Source organism: Nuphar pumila, chromosome 12 (genome assembly GCF_984573655.1).
Source record: "Nuphar pumila chromosome 12, dmNupPumi1.hap1.1, whole genome shotgun sequence".
NCBI lineage: Eukaryota > Viridiplantae > Streptophyta > Magnoliopsida > Nymphaeales > Nymphaeaceae > Nuphar > Nuphar pumila.
Window position 1 is genome coordinate 61,319,260 of NC_143260.1, and position 17,815 is coordinate 61,337,074.

Here is a 17,815-nt window from a genome sequence, read left to right on the forward strand (position 1 = left end):
TCACTATGTTCGCGACTTGGTTCAGGCTGGGTATATCTGCACCGATCATGTATCTTCCAAAGATCAAGTAGCTGATGTTTTTACCAAAGCCCTGGCGAGACCAAATTTCTCAAAGTGTTGTGACAAGCTGAGCATGATTGATATCTATGCTCCAGCTTGAGGGGGAGTGTTGAGACTAAGAGGTGTTTAGTAAATAAGTTTTTTTCTAAACTAGAGGTTATTTGAATCTTATTATTTAATGAGGGACCTGGGTGTAAGTTTGTTCCATGGACTATCTCTATTTAATTTAGAGATTAGCCCTAATTCATTTTAATGTGTTCTCTTATTATGCAGCCATCTCTCTCTCTCTCTTTCTCTCTCTCTCTTTCTCAACCTCAGTATCTGTGTTTCTCACCTTACCTTCAACAATTATTATTATCAAAAATTTAACATAAACTAAACTCTGGAAGGAGACCATCAAATACAAGATTTTCAACGAAACCCCGACTACAATGTCCCAAACGACTATGTCAAATATCTGACTTATTACAATGAGATGAATTAAAAACTTTCAATGAAGGGAAAAACAAAGACTCTGAAGGTGAAGACACTGAAAGATGCTTGGACGACTTCAACTGGAGAACTGGAACTGAAGACGAAGACACTGAAGGAATCTCCTTGAAGACGTACATGTTTCCTTGTCGCTCCCCCTTAGCGAACGTCTCATTCGTTCGTAGATCCTTAACATAAACAGAAGAGGGAGTAAATTCGACGGAAGAATTCATATCGTCAACAAGTTTAGCTACAGAAACAATGTTCTTTTTAATATTAGGAGTAAGAAAGACATTGGACAAGTGAAGTGGGGACTTTGACATAGGAATATGTGCACTGCGAGTATGACTAATGGAGTGATAAGTTTCATCTCCCGTAACTATACTATCTTTTTCAAAATAAGGCAATAAGTGAGATAACTTACCCGCATTACCCGTAACATGTGTGGCAGCACATGAATCAACATACCATTCGCCTTGTTCATTTTGCTTGATCGTCATCTGAGACAATGTTGATAACAAAAGTTGTTGCACATCTGTGGATGGCACTTTTGTGTCCACAGTGGTAGCTGATTTATTCTCAATTTTGTTTATTTTTCCTCTGTTTTGTAGATTAAACCAACAATCAGCTTTCACATGTCCTCTTTTGTTACATAAGAAACAAGTGGGCACTCTCTTCTGATTTCCTGTATTAAAAACCCCTGAAATATTAGGTGTAGGCAAGATACCACATCCTCCCTGCCCAAAACGTCCGCGGCCTCTGCCTCCTTGATGTCCGCCATTCCCTCGTCCAAAACCAACGGAAGTGTCCATGGCCAAAACTAAATGAGGACGAGCTGATTCATTTCCTTCTGCCCTTTGCTTCATAATCATCTCATGCTGGAGAAGTTTCGCTTGAAGGTCGTCAAAAGTGGGCAAATGAGGAAGGCATGATAAAGCTGTGGTGAACATGTCAAAATCAGGACCCAATCCATTTAGAAGTTGTTGAACTTTATCTTTATCTGCAATAGCACTCCCAACAACAGCCAATTGATCAGTAATACTCTTCAAGCGGCCTATGTATTCCATGACTGTCATGGAGCCTTTCTTTAAACTTTGAAATTCATTTTTTAAGTACATAACGCGGGCTTCTGATATCTGAGAGTATGTCTAAGACAGCTTACTCCACAGATCCGCCGCAGTACAATCATCTGAAAGAGTAACCAACACTTCTTGAGAGAGTGTTGACGTAATATAAGCAACCAAAGACTGATCCCGCTTCCTCCAAGTTGTATACTCTGGATTCTTAATGGAAATGGTAATTGTGTTACCCTTCTCATCCTTGGTTTCCTGCAAAATAAGTTATGGTGGTATAGGAACTAAACCATCCAAATGTTCATCGAGATCCTGACTCCGTATAAAAGGAAGGATTTGCCTCTTCCAGGTCAAAAAATTAGAATGAGTAAGTTTTTCTATAACGAGCTGACTCAAGAAATTGGCAGAGGGACCGGATAACGAAGACGAAGAGTAATCCATATCAGCGGAATAATGAATAAGCAAACAAGATGAATGAAAAGAAATAAACAGATTTGAGATCACTTAATTAATCAGTAAAACTATAAAGAAAGGAAGGGAAACTTGTGGAATCAAAAATTGGTTTGAAAAAAAAAAAGGGGGAACAGCAGTCGGTGATGTTTAGAAAAAAGAAAAATGGAACCAACACAGACGATAGAATGAACGAGAATAACAAAAATGAGCAAGAATAAATAAAAAATATGAGTAACAGGAAAGAAAGGATGGATGAGCACGCTCTTCACGCTGAAAGGAGAAATAAAGATACCAACTTTCAGAAGATCAAGGGTTTCAAAGATTGTTGTTCACGTTGATGAGGAGTTTCAGAAGATGGGACATCAAAGAGTGTTGTTCACGGTCTGTTGTTCATGCAGTGTTGCTGTTCACGCTCTCTGTTGTTCACGATCTGCTGTTCACGCTGTTCTCGATGAACATGTTGTTCACGCTGAAACCATGGAGGAGGATCGAAAGGATCGAGCACGTTGTTCACGATCTGCTGTTTCAGAACTTCTTCACGCACAGAATGGCTAAGGCTCTGATACCATATCAGATTTGATATCTGGTACAGTTTCCACAGTAAACAGGGAGAGAGAGGGAGAGAGAGAGAGAAATAATCAATGGTTGGGGCGGCTCTGTGTTACTCGACCTCCAAGCCCTAATCCTTTTATAAATAAAACAGGTATACAATGATCCTTGTAGTATCAGAGATATTACAAGGATGCCATTAATGAGTGATATTCAGCATGTGTTCATTTAGCATACCATGCGTATGGATTTGGATCCAGATCCATACGCAAGTTATATTTTAACACTATCAACATGTCATCCAAATGTTCATCGAGATCCTGACTCCGTATAAAAGGAAGGATTTGCGTCTTCCAGGTCAAAAAATTAGAATGAGTAAGTTTTTCTATAACGAGCTGACTCAAGAAATTGGCAGAGGGACCGGATAACGAAGACAAAGAGTAATCCATATCAGCGGAATAATGAATAAGCAAACAAGATGAATGAAAAGAAATAAACAGATTTGAGATCACTTAATTAATCAGTAAAACTGTAATTAATCAGTAAAACTATAAAGAAAGGAAGGGAAACTTGTGGAATCAAAAATTGGTTTGAAATAAAAAAGGGGGAACAGCAGTCGGTGATGTTTAGAAAAAAGTAAAATGGAACCAACACAGACGATAGAATGAACGAGAATAACAAAAATGAGCGAGAATAAATAAAAAATATGAGTAACAGGAAAGAAAGGATGGATGAGCACGCTCTTCACGCTGAAAGGAGAAATAAAGATACCAACTTTCAGAAGATCAAGGGTTTCAAAGATTGTTGTTCACGTTGATGAGGAGTTTCAGAAGATGGGACATCAAAGAGTGTTGTTCACGGTCTGTTGTTCATGCAGTGTTGCTGTTCACGCTCTCTGTTGTTCACGATCTGCTGTTCACGCTGTTCTCGATGAACATGTTGTTCACGCTGAAACCATGGAGGAGGATCGAAAGGATCGAGCACGTTGTTCACGATCTGCTGTTTCAGAACTTCTTCACGCACAGAATGGCTAAGGCTCTGATACCATATCAGATTTGATATCTGGTACAGTTTCCACAGTAAACAGGGAGAGAGAGGGAGAGAGAGAGAGAAATAATCAATGGTTGGGGCGGCTCTGTGTTACTCGACCTCCAAGCCCTAATCCTTTTATAAATAAAACAGGTATACAATGATCCTTGTAGTATCAGAGATATTACAAGGATGCCATTAATGAGTGATATTCAGCATGTGTTCATTTAGCATACCATGCGTATGGATTTGGATCCAGATCCATACGCAAGTTATATTTTAACACTATCAACATGTCATCCAAATGTTCATCGAGATCCTGACTCCGTATAAAAGGAAGGATTTGCGTCTTCCAGGTCAAAAAATTAGAATGAGTAAGTTTTTCTATAACGAGCTGACTCAAGAAATTGGCAGAGGGACCGGATAACGAAGACAAAGAGTAATCCATATCAGCGGAATAATGAATAAGCAAACAAGATGAATGAAAAGAAATAAACAGATTTGAGATCACTTAATTAATCAGTAAAACTGTAATTAATCAGTAAAACTATAAAGAAAGGAAGGGAAACTTGTGGAATCAAAAATTGGTTTGAAATAAAAAAGGGGGAACAGCAGTCGGTGATGTTTAGAAAAAAGTAAAATGGAACCAACACAGACGATAGAATGAACGAGAATAACAAAAATGAGCGAGAATAAATAAAAAATATGAGTAACAGGAAAGAAAGGATGGATGAGCACGCTCTTCACGCTGAAAGGAGAAATAAAGATACCAACTTTCAGAAGATCAAGGGTTTCAAAGATTGTTGTTCACGTTGATGAGGAGTTTCAGAAGATGGGACATCAAAGAGTGTTGTTCACGGTCTGTTGTTCATGCAGTGTTGCTGTTCACGCTCTCTGTTGTTCACGATCTGCTGTTCACGCTGTTCTCGATGAACATGTTGTTCACGCTGAAACCATGGAGGAGGATCGAAAGGATCGAGCACGTTGTTCACGATCTGCTGTTTCAGAACTTCTTCACGCACAGAATGGCTAAGGCTCTGATACCATATCAGATTTGATATCTGGTACAGTTTCCACAGTAAACAGGGAGAGAGAGGGAGAGAGAGAGAGAAATAATCAATGGTTGGGGCGGCTCTGTGTTACTCGACCTCCAAGCCCTAATCCTTTTATAAATAAAACAGGTATACAATGATCCTTGTAGTATCAGAGATATTACAAGGATGCCATTAATGAGTGATATTCAGCATGTGTTCATTTAGCATACCATGCGTATGGATTTGGATCCAGATCCATACGCAAGTTATATTTTAACACTATCAACATGTCATCCAAATGTTCATCGAGATCCTGACTCCGTATAAAAGGAAGGATTTGCGTCTTCCAGGTCAAAAAATTAGAATGAGTAAGTTTTTCTATAACGAGCTGACTCAAGAAATTGGCAGAGGGACCGGATAACGAAGACAAAGAGTAATCCATATCAGCGGAATAATGAATAAGCAAACAAGATGAATGAAAAGAAATAAACAGATTTGAGATCACTTAATTAATCAGTAAAACTGTAATTAATCAGTAAAACTATAAAGAAAGGAAGGGAAACTTGTGGAATCAAAAATTGGTTTGAAATAAAAAAGGGGGAACAGCAGTCGGTGATGTTTAGAAAAAAGTAAAATGGAACCAACACAGACGATAGAATGAACGAGAATAACAAAAATGAGCGAGAATAAATAAAAAATATGAGTAACAGGAAAGAAAGGATGGATGAGCACGCTCTTCACGCTGAAAGGAGAAATAAAGATACCAACTTTCAGAAGATCAAGGGTTTCAAAGATTGTTGTTCACGTTGATGAGGGGTTTCAGAAGATGGGACATCAAAGAGTGTTGTTCACGGTATGTTGTTCATGCAGTGTTGTTGTTCACGCTCTCTGTTGTTCACGATCTGCTGTTCACGCTGTTCTCGATGAACATGTTGTTCACGCTGAAACCATGGAGGAGGATCGAAAGGATCGAGCACGCTGTTCACGCGTTGCTGTTCACGATCTGCTGTTTCAGAACTTCTTCACGCACAGAATGGCTAAGGCTCTGATACCATATCAGATTTGATATCTGGTACAGTTTCCACAGTAAACAGGGAGAGAGAGGGAGAGAGAGAGAGAGAGAGAAATAATCAATGGCTGGGGCGGCTCTGTGTTACTCGACCTCCAAGCCCTAATCCTTTTATAAATAAAACAGGTATACAATGATCCTTGTAATATCAGAGATATTACAAGGATGCCATCAATGAGTGATATTCAGCATGTGTTCATTTAGCATACCATGCGTATGGATCTGGATCCAGATCCATACGCAAGTTATATTTTAACACTATCAACATGTCATTCAATCCCATCTACCACAGTCGTGCCAAGCATATTGAAATTGATCAACATTTTGTAAGACAGAAGGTCGAAGCGAAGGAAATTGAACCAGAATACGTTCGGACTGCTGATCAAGTTGCTGACTTGTTTACAAAAGGATTTATCAAGGACAAATTTTGGATGTTAAAAGGCAAGTTGTTCATGGTTCAAAACCATGGAAGGGTGAAAAGATGTCACTACTGGGTCTGGATCTCAGGATCCAGACCCAATCTGTTTTAGTTGTATTTAAACACATGCTCATTAATGGCATGTTGTAAATTTCATACTTTGTGCAAAGGGTGTTTCTGTACCCTAATTAAAGTGTACGTGTATATATCTAATGAAGAAAACCGCAGACCCCAATTTTGGGTTTTCTGCAGCCACCGACATCTCTCTCCCTATCTACTTCTCTTCCTCTTGTGTTTGAAGGTGGGATACCATTTCTAACATATACACCCAACAATTATACATCGGATTTGTTCAACATGCCCACTCAAGTTGTGCATGGTTTTTAGACATACACTTGTCCTTCAAGAATAGATGTCTGCTGTGACATCCCCTTTCTCAAATATCTGCTTCTTGATTTCTGAGTTAATATGTTTGAACTTTTTTCTTATGAATTTATCCCTTCTCTAGAAAATTGTTAGGCAATCTGAAAAATCTTGGATCTATCATGAAAAACAGGATTTTGAGAAAGTATCAATGCACTTCAATTATCACAAAAAGTAATAGATTGTCTGCATGTTCATATCGTTCTTGAAATTATGTCAGCTAATGAGATATAATTAGCTTTTGTACTTTAGGGTGTGTTGCAGAAAAGTAGAACAGAACACATGTTTTGTCAATTCTGTAACAACGGTACTATGTCCAGCATTTGTTTCAGCTAGACAAGCGGTGTTCCTTATGCTCGGCGTTTGATTTACGTTGTTGCGGACTGCGGACAGCTTGGACACATAGATAATGGATCGGATAACTTTGTTTTGGATTGTACGACCTGAACCGCCCAACCATGAGTGTTTTAACATGTTTATTATGGATTTTAGGGTTTTATGGTTTGTTTATGGTTTTTTCTCAAATTTGGGATATTTGAGAAAAAATAAGAAATAATATTATATATATATATATATGCTTTAATCAGTATCATATTGGATTTAATTATGGAAGTTTATCAAAAAATTATGGATTTTAGTCCTGAATATGAATCTCAAACTGGATCTAAGTACAACAAAATGTTTAAATTTAGGGTAATTTGGGACAAAATAAGAATTCATATTTTTTGATCTACAAATATAAAAACCATAAATAAACCAAAAAAAACTAAACTGCAAGAAAATAAATCATAAATAAAACAAAAAACCATAAACTACAAGAAAATAATCCATAAAATTAAATATAAAAATCCTTAATCAAAGAAAAAAACCTAATTAAAGATATTTGATTCAAATCCCTAATCAAAGAAATTTCTTATTTTTTATATTTAATTCAAACCACAAAATAAAACCAAAGAAAATCCATAATTCAAACCCTAAATCGAAAAGCCCTAATTTGAAACCCTAAATCGAAAAGCCCTAATTCAACCTAAATCAAAAATCCCTAATCAAGAGAGAGAGAGAGAAGAAGAAGAAGAAGAAAGAAAGAGAGGAACGAACAAGAAGGGGAGGAAAGAAGGTAGAGAGAGAGAGAGAGCACAGGGTGCTGCTGCTGGCCTCTCGCCACCGCACAGGGGCATGGGGGTGAGAGAGAGAGAGTCGGGGGTAGAACTCCCCTGCCCCTGCCCGATGTTTCATTTTTTTAACCCGTGTCCATTGTTTGGCAGTCGCTGCATCCCAAGAGACGCACAATAAAATGCCTCCTTAATGAGCTATTGTCCTGTATCTTGTTTTTTTTAAGAGATTAGATGTGTTGACAAGAATATGCAATAATCTGAAACAGATGTTATTATGACAAGATCTGTCCAACCAATATCAGAGAATCCTATAATAGAATTGATGGTTTGTTTGTGTGGATCATTCTTATAAAAAACATGTCCATGCCTTTGAATAACACATAATTCTTCTCAGTGTCTCTATATGTGGTACTAGGAGAATGATAAAATGACACGTTTGATTTACTGTATAAACAATGTTAGGACATGTAACGGTGAGGTATTGCAAGGTTTGTGCATGCTTTAGAAATTCCCTGGATTCTTTAGTGCTCGTTTACATCACCAGATACACTCGTCCAAGATCAGTGCATCCTAAACAAGAACGCTCTCCCCCCTCCAAACTCTTGCATCCTGCCCAAATGGGACACAAGGCATGTGTGCATCCAATTTTGAGCAGGACACAAGCATCATGTATTTGATGTGGTATGTGCGGCTTACATCAAATGGGATGCAATAGCCCCAGGGAACCATCGCAACCCACAATTCACAAGCGCCCATAGTGATACTTCATTTTCCTTTTAACCTTTTGTTTATAGCACAAGGTGTGTCAGTTTGCATGTGGTCATGTCAAACTTCTTCAAAGTGTTGAATATTCCTGCTGAGATAATTTAATCTCATACACTTTTTTGCCAACCTCTATACAGAAAAAACACCTCAACTCGCCCAAGTCTTCCATTTGGAATCTTTCATTAAAGTACTTATTTCTCTCATCTATTGATGATCTTTAACTTTTCATGACAATTATGTCATCAACATGAAGTAGAATTATCATGATCTCCTTAAAGCTTTTGCATATAAATAATGAGGGGTTTATGGAAGCTTTTATGAAGCTTTCGTCTCAATGCACTACATAAACTCTGAAACCACATTCTTGACGCCTGCTTCAAGCTATAGATGGATTTGTTGAGCTTATAGAATACTTATCTGCATTCACTTCACTAGATCCCAACAATTGTTTCATAATCCTTTAGCATATGCAAAAAGACAATTTTAACATCTAGTTGATATAGTGGCAACCCAAAGCAACTAAAATAATTACTCAGGCTGTCATGATTTTGACTATGAGACCAAAATGTTGATTATGTTTTTTAGCTACTATGTGCAAATGCTTCCATCACTTGTGTATTTTATCTTGTACACCCATTTGCAACCTACTACATTCTTTTTCTTTGGTCTCTCAACAATATCTTATGCCTTGTTTACTACCTCTTGATTAACCAACACACTAGATGAGGGGTCAAGAATGCACCATAACTTATAACTGACCTTCTAATAGAAGGCTCTGCTACCTAATCTGCATTTGAATGTGTGATTCAAACCAAAGAACCTTTGACAAAAAATCCATATTTTTGTAAACTAGAAGATAGGTTTTAATGCCCTTGACATACCTTAAAATTCTCTAACTTTACTATGAGTTTTCTTAGGGAGTGCATGAATTGGGATACTTGATTCACAACATAGACTAAACTTTGTCTGGAGAGAGTTAACTATAGTAAAGCCCAAGAAACCTTTGGGCTTTATGCTTTTCTGACTCTCCAAAGAAGGATCGTGTCATTTGCTTGATCATCACATAGTTTTTTTTAAGGAAAACTGCAATTTATTAAAACGAAGAAATGACACTTAACAGAAAAACATTCTCGGATGTTTAACGCAAATTTTCTTTTGCTGGTTTATAAATTAGAATCATGTTTTGATTAAGAAGGTTCAAGCCATACTTATTTCAAAACCAATGCATCCTTGAACTGATATATCTCAAAACCTACCCTTGTAGGCCCAACTCCTTCATATGAAATTTATGGTTGAAGATCTCTTTTAGCCTCTCTATCTTCATTGGGTCATACATTGTGATAACTATGCCGTCCACATAACAAGAATTATACTAATGCTTTGTCTATCATAAAGAAGAAAAGTGAATAATCACAATGGTAATCAACATAGCTTCATCTAAAAAACTAGATAGAAGTAAATGCCCAACAGGTTAAAATCATGCTAGTTAATTCCACATTTTTAGCCACCCACAAGATCATCTTAAAAGTTACGATGTAGCAAACATGATCACAATGATACAGACAGATTTTCTACTTCACACACCCATAGCTTATGTGATGCACTCAATGAAATGTTATTTCATCAGAATTTGTTGAAACAAAACAATGACCAGCTCAAATAAGATGATCATCGAAAGAACAATTTGATTTACTTTAATGTTTGACATATTATGGACAAAGCACACTAACATAACTCTAGTCATGAATAACACATTTATTTTTGCACCACATAAGAAAAACCATCCACGACAGAAAAATTCACTACCAGCCTATGTCACATAGGTGTGGGTGCGGGTGCGGGTGCGGGTGCGGCGATTAGGCACTTTAAAAAAAAATGGTGCAGGGGTGCAGGAGGGTGTATATATATATAGAGAGAGAGAGAGAGAGTTTGGGTCTAGAGGGTCTAGATCAAGTGTGGATCCAGACCCACCTTTTTTAATAAAAAGGTGGGGTACCAAACCCCTTCTCTCTCATTTTGGGTTTAGATCATGTGTGGACCGGGTCCAAACTTGATTCAGACCCACCTTTTTTAATAAAAAGGTGGGGGGCACGAACCCCCCTCCCCTCTCTCTCTTGGGTGGGGGTGTAATATCGTGAGTTTTCCCATGGTTTTTAGATTCGAAAACTATGAAATTTTGGCTAAGTATTTTATGAGATCGATAAAATCATGGAAATACCTTTAGAAATAGGTGACATCAGCTAAGACTGGGCGTGGCCCAGGGCCCACTGACAATACCAAAATGAGATTATTAACATTTGTGGAATTTTATGTTTTAACCTTTAAAATCAAGCGAAATTCGAGTAAAATTCATGTTAAATTCAGGCAAAATTCAGAGGCGAAAATCAGGTAAGTATACCATTAGATGCGTCTCGAAATTTTGAGAATATTGGTGCTTCGTTTTTCTGAAATCAGGTTACGGTTGGCCCAAAAATCGCATTTTTCAAAAATGACCCACCTTTATTTTTATATATTTTGTTATTGGATCAGACTGGATCCGATCTGTTTGATCCAAGTTGATATGGATTTGGACCTAGTCCAAGAACCATATTAACTAGGATCTGGTCTAGGTTGGATCCATATGGATTTGAATCTTGGATCAGGATCTAGATTTGAAATCCAGAAATGGCCAATTTAAAACTTTAAATTTAGAGGTTAATTTGAGTAACAACTCTGCTTTGGGAGGACTTCCAGAGAAGGGTGACACCCTCTGGAATATTCTTAAAATAAATTATTTAATAATTAAATATTAAATAATTAATTAAATAAAATAATTAGATAAATGATAAATTTATCTATTAGATAAGGTGGAGTTCTACATGAAGTAGAACTCTACCTAAATAAGCTCTCAAGAGGGGACGTCACCCTCTAGATGAATCTTTAAAAAAAAAAAGGGACTTCAGTAGAAAAATGGAGGAGAAGGCAAAAAAAAAAGAGAAAAAAAGGAAAGAAGAGAAAAAACCTCGCTCGCAGAAGGCAGGAAGGAGCATCATCGAACCCTTTGCGGAGTTCGACGATCTTCTCCAAAAAGCCTCTGCGAGAAACTCTCTCTCTCTCTCTCTCTCTCTCTCTCTCTCTCTCTCTCTCTCTCTCTCTCTCTCTCTCTCTCTCTCTCTCTCTCTCTCTCTCTCTCCGGACGAGAGTTCTCCGAAGAGATCGTCGTGATCGCTGACGATCTTCGTTGCTTTTAGTCCGGAGGTGAAACGGAAAAAAGAGGTGCTTTCTGAAAAATTTCGGGGATTTCTTAGGGTTTTGTGGTGGTGAGTGGCGATTTCCTTCGTCTTGACGGTTTCCCGGAGAAAAATTAGAGTTTTGGTGTGATCAAGGAAGATCTTCCTTGTCTAGCTCGGAAGGGAAACCGAGTGTCATTTCATGCAAGCAGCATAATTATGTTCTGAGGCTGCTGCGTTTCATTTCAGCAACAGTAGTATATGGTTCAAACCCTTAGCCCCACCCCCATCGTCGCACGCCACCCAGCACCGGCCACCATCGTCGCACGCCACCCAGCATCGGCCACCATCGTCGCACGCCACCCAGCATCGGCCAACATCATCGTTGGTCTCTCTCTCTCTCTCTCAACACTCCCAAACCCTTAGCCCCACCCCCATCGTCGGCCATCACTGAAGCACGCCACCCAGCACCGGCCACCACCGACGACCACGAGCCCTCGCCTTCTCTTAGCCTCTAGCGAGTGTTGCCAGCGACCCAGCCTCTGCAAGGAGCTTTGGTGCCGCCGGCGACCTAGTCTTTCCCTCAGCGACACTTCACAATAGGGCCCCTGACACCGACCACCAGGTGAAAGCAAGGCTCCTGTAGCACGGCCAGATCGAACGGAAGAACTTGAGTGAGGGTTTATTTTCCGTCTATACTGGGGCCTGGCAGATCAGAAAGAGGCCTCTTCCTTCACGATTGGGGCTTTTCCTGCACGGTGGTTTCCGGCCTCTTCCCTCACGATTGGAGCTTTTCCTGCACGGTGGTTTCCGGTCTCTTCCCTCACGATTGGGGCTTTTCCTGCACGGTGGTTTCCGGCCTCTTCCCTCACGATTGGGGCATTTTCCTGCACGGTGGTTTCTTTCTATGTTTTTTTTTCCAGGAAACACGGACGACTGTTCGTCGGAGAACCCTACACGATCTTCGGTTTCCAAGCACTATTGAGGCCCCAGGTATGCTTTCCTCACACAAATAGGATCTATCTGATTTGATCACTGCTTTTTATTGTGTTGCATTTCCATTTTGGTTATGATTCATCACCAAGGGTTTTTTTTGGGTGTAAATCTCTTTTTTTCTCTTTATGTTCGGTCCCAAACCCTAATAAAGGAGGAGGGTTGCGGTAGGCCAGTGACAGCCAGCATAAAAACTTAGTCACACCCTTTTTTGAATATGAACCAATATGAGAATTTCGTTAGGGCGTTCCCTACTGAGCGACGCGTTGTACTCTATAGGCCTGGAGGCAGTGATAAATGGCCAAGGGTTGCTAGGTCATCGCCCAGGAGCGACGGATCACATCGGCGCCTGAGTGTGGTGTCAAATAGGCAAGGGTTCCCTCACTTTGTTGGACGGGTGAAGGTAAAGACGATAGTTCAAGACCAGAAAATTAGGTTAGCCACTTGGAACATAGGGTCTTTAACTGGTAAGTTGGTAGAGTTAGTAGATGTTATGTGTAGGAGAAAGATTGATATTTTATGTTTACAAGAGACCAAATGGGTAGGTGAGAAGGCAAAAGTGATAGACCCTTGGAGATATAAGATTTGGTATACAGGAATAAATAGGAATAGGAATGGAGTAGGGATTGTTATTAGTCGTGAGTTTATCGATAATGTAATTGAGGTCCGTAGGAAGGGTGATAGGATTTTACTTATTAAATTGGTATTAGGTACAGATATTATTAATATAATTAGTGTTTATGCACCTCAAGTAGGTTTAGATGTTTCCATCAAGCGTCAATTTTGGGAAGATTTAGACGGAGTAGTACAAGGGATATCTCATGGAAAAAAGATTTTCATCGGCGGTGACCTTAATGGGCATGTAGGCATTAATAGGGATGGATTTGAGACTATCCATGGAGACTATGGTATAGGAGAAAGAAACGAAAGTGGAGAAAGGATTCTAGATTTTGGTTTGCCCTATGATATGATCTTAGCCAACACTTGGTTTAGGAAGAGGGAGTCTCACCTAGTAACATTTAAAAGTGGGGTTAATACGAGTCAGATAGATTTTTTCCTACTTAAAAAGATAGATAAGGGTTGTTGCATCGATTGTAAGGTAATACTGGGAGAAAGTGTAACTACACAACATAGAGTCTTAATTTTAGATCTTAGAATTAGAAAATGCTGCAAAAAGGATAGACATAAGATAGATTCTAGAATTAAGAGGTGGGCACTGAAAGGAGCTAAACAAGCAATGTTTGTAGAACAAGTAGTTAAGGAAGTTGATTGGTGTCTCGAGGAGGATTCAGAATCAATGTGGAATATGATAGCGGGTTGCATAAGAAAGGTGGCTAAGGAGGTATTGGGTGAGTCTAAAGGCGGTGCACCGCTACGTAAGGATACATCATGGTGGAACGAGGATGTCAAATTAGTTATTAAGGTTAAAAGAGAGTGTTATAGAAATCTAAGTAAAAGTCGTGATAATGAGAATTTGGAAAAGTATATGATAGCAAAGAAGGAAGCTAAGAAAGTAGTTTGAAACGCGAGGGATAAGGTATATAAGGAGGTTTATGACAAGTTGGATACCAAAGAAAGCGAGAAGGATATTTATAGGCTTGCAAAGATGAGAGATAGGAAATCGAGGGATCTGGGTATGATTAGATGCATCAAAGATGAAACTCAAAGGGTTTTAGTCAAAGATGAGAAGATTAAGGAGAGATGGAAAGATTATTTTGATAAGCTTTTTAATGGAAGTCATGCTCAGGATCTTGGAGACTTCTCCATTCCTTTTCATGAGATGAATCGTGACTTCATGCGCAAGATTCAAAAGAAAGAAATTGCAGAGGCTTTAAAGAAAATGAAATCAAAAAAGGCAGTTGGACCAGATGGTATACCTATCGAGGCTTGGAAATGCTTGGGTGAGAGTGGTTTACAATGGTTGACAAATCTTTTTAACAAGATTTGGCGGACAAATAAGATGCCTAACGAGTGGAGGAAGAGTACTTTGGTGCCTCTATATAAGAATAAGGGTGACATACAAGATTGCAGAAACTATCGTGGTATAAAACTCATAAGTCATATTATGAAACTTTGGGAGAGGGTGATTGTGTATACGTTGAGGAAGGTTGTCATGATATCGGAGAATCAATTTGGTTTTATGCCTGGAAGATCAACTATGGAAGCTATACATCTTCCTAGACAAATTATTGAGAGATATAGAGAGAGGAAAAAAGATTTGCAATGGTTTTTATTGATTTAGAGAAGGCATACGATAGAGTACCTAGGGATGTTCTCTGGTGGACAATGACGAAGAAAGGTGTTTCTCTCAAGTACATTAGTATAATTAAAGATATGTACGATGGAGTAGTAACCAATGTCCGCACTTGTGGAGGGGTGACAAACAATTTTCCTATAACAGTTGGGTTACAGCAAAGATCTACATTAAGCCCTTTCCTATTTGCTATAGTGATGGATGAGCTTACGAAAACAATTCAAGAAAATGTGCCTTGGTGTATGTTGTTTGCTGAGGATATTGTTTTGATTGATGAGTCTAGAGTTGGGGTTAATGCTAAGTTAGAATTATGGAAACAGACATTGGAAGCAAAAGGTTTTACGTTGAGTAAGAGTAAGACAGAATATATGGAATGTCGGTTTAGTAAGCAACGCAGTAGTGATGAGAGTGTAGTGAAGCTTGGCGAGCAAGAAATATCGGTGGACGACTATTTCAAATATTTGGGATCTATCATTCAAAAGGATGGAGAAATTGATGGAGATGTAAACCATAGGATAAAGGTTGGGTGGATGAAATGGAAAAGTGCAACTGGAGTGTTGTGCGATCGCAGAATGTCATTGCAGTTGAAGGGAAAGTTTTATAGGGCGACAATTAGGCCCACTTTACTATATGGTACGGAATGTTGGGCTGCAAAGAGACATCATATTCAAAAAATGAGTGTAGCTAAGATGTGTATGCTTCAATGGATGTGTGGAAATACAATAAAAGATAAGACTCGAAACGAGGAGATACGTAAGAAGGTAGGCGTTGCATCCATTGAAAATAAGATGAGAGAAAATCATTTACGATGGTTTGGGCATATTCGGCGAAGGCCTAATGATGCTCCAGTTAGAAGGATGGAGAAATGGCAAAATATATTAGTTAAAAGAGGTCGGGGTAGGCCTAAGAAGACTTGGATGGAGATGATAGGAAAGGATATGAATGCTTTGAACCTCACCGAGGACATGGCATTGGATAGAAATGATTGGAGGAAAAGGATTCATGTGGAGGACCCAGAATGATTTTCTTTTTTGGTTCATATCGCCGACCCCAATTGTTTTGGGATGAAGGCGTAGCTGTTGTTGTAATATAAAAAAAAAGAGGAGATAAGGACAAGATAACCTTTAGAAGAGATAGAGTTTTACCTTTGGTAGAACTCTATTCTCTAAAGGTGAATCCTCCAGAGGGGACGTCACCCTCTAAAGGAGTCTTTTAGATAATAAAAATAAGAAAAATAAAAATGCTAGAAACTATAAAAGAGGTTGGATTCCCCCTCTCTCTAGAATTGTTATTCCAGAGAAAGAGGGAGTCCAACTTGTAGGAGAGAGAGAAAAGAAAGAAAGGAAGAAGGAAAAAAAGAAAAGGAAAAGAAGAAATCCATCTCTCGTGTCGATCATTCCAATATAAGGTATGGGTTCCTCTTTAGATTCGAACGGGGAAAAACAGGTTTAAATCTAATTCATATAAAATTTTCAAGGGAGAAATACAATCTGATTTCTAAAAACATGTTTAAACCTATGTTTTGAATCATGATTTTGTATATCCCTAGTTGATGTAACCATACCAACAATTTTTATGTTTAAACATGGGGTTAACATTAAGTATTCTTGGGTTAATTTTGGCCCTTCCCATTTTGGCATAGGTTGGGTTTTAATACTCATGTTTAAAAAAAAAGATATAGATAAGTGTAAACATATTTCAGACCTATCGATCTTAGTGATTATTGTATAGGCACATTATCGAATTCCATGGTTCACGCATCAAAATATATATATATATATATATATATATGCTCATGATATAGATTCGGTTGATACATCTGCAAACATGCATATCACTTATATGTGTTAATATTTTTCTCATACAAAATCGGCATATACTTTTTCCTATATCTTTTTGACAAAAAGAAATTTATTTAGGTTCATGCTCTTAGCCTGTTTTTGTCAATGAATGTTATGGTTCACGCATGCAGCTGATAGATATTTTTTTTCTATTCTATAGTTATATATATATACATATATATGCATGCAGACCTGGATCTGCAGCATATAGATCTGTCAAGTTTTCCAAGCATGCAGATCGGGTCTTGCCTGCTGATTTTCCTCTTGTGGTCAGATCTAGCAAGATCTGCTGTTCTCTTGAACACGCAGATCTAGACCGAGTAGGTACATTGACTGATAATCAGATTTATACCTACACCTGTGGACTGTTATTGATCTCATATTTTTTTTTGTCATATCATTGATTGATAACCACATTTGATATATATACCATCCACCAGTGGACTGTTATTAAACTCTGGTTTTTTACATGTTATGTCACTGATCATCAATTTGTTTTGATATTGTTTGATGATTGACATCAAAACTGTATTGATGCAAAAATGTTTTTGATGTTGTTATGCATATCAAAACTGTTTTTGATGTTGTTATGCATGTCAACAATGTTTTGATGTTGTCGAACCTGTTTTGAGGCTGCTATGTTGATATCAAAACTGCTTTGATACATGCGGTTATGATATCTTGAGGTTGTTGATTCATATCAAATCTGTTTTTTTAATACTATCATTTGGACTGTCATAAATGCTGAAAATATGTTGTACATACGTGTTTTTGTGGACTGTTGTTGGGCAGCCTTGGGCCTTTTTGTATACAAGAGGACTATTTGTCCCCATTTATGTTAATGCTTCTCTTAAGCATTCATGCACAATAATATCAATATCTTTTATATTTTATGTTATTCTTGTAATATCGTGTGTTTTATACTATGTTAAATTCTGAGATTTCAGAAAAATTGGCTAAGTGTTGTAGTAAAATCTATAAATCCTCGATTTTAGGTGGCATCGGTTGAATCTAGGTTTGGCCCAGGTCTCATTGATAAAACCTAAATGAGCCAATTAA

At 38.2% G+C, this 17,815-nt stretch overlaps 1 protein-coding gene across 4 annotated transcripts in view; it reads right to left on the reverse strand.

Moving 5' to 3' along the window:
- The window catches only part of LOC149820971 (putative inactive DNA (cytosine-5)-methyltransferase DRM3), a 149,764-nt gene that overhangs the window by 67,730 nt on the left and 64,219 nt on the right, over positions 1 to 17,815 (reverse strand). The window lies entirely within an intron of this gene.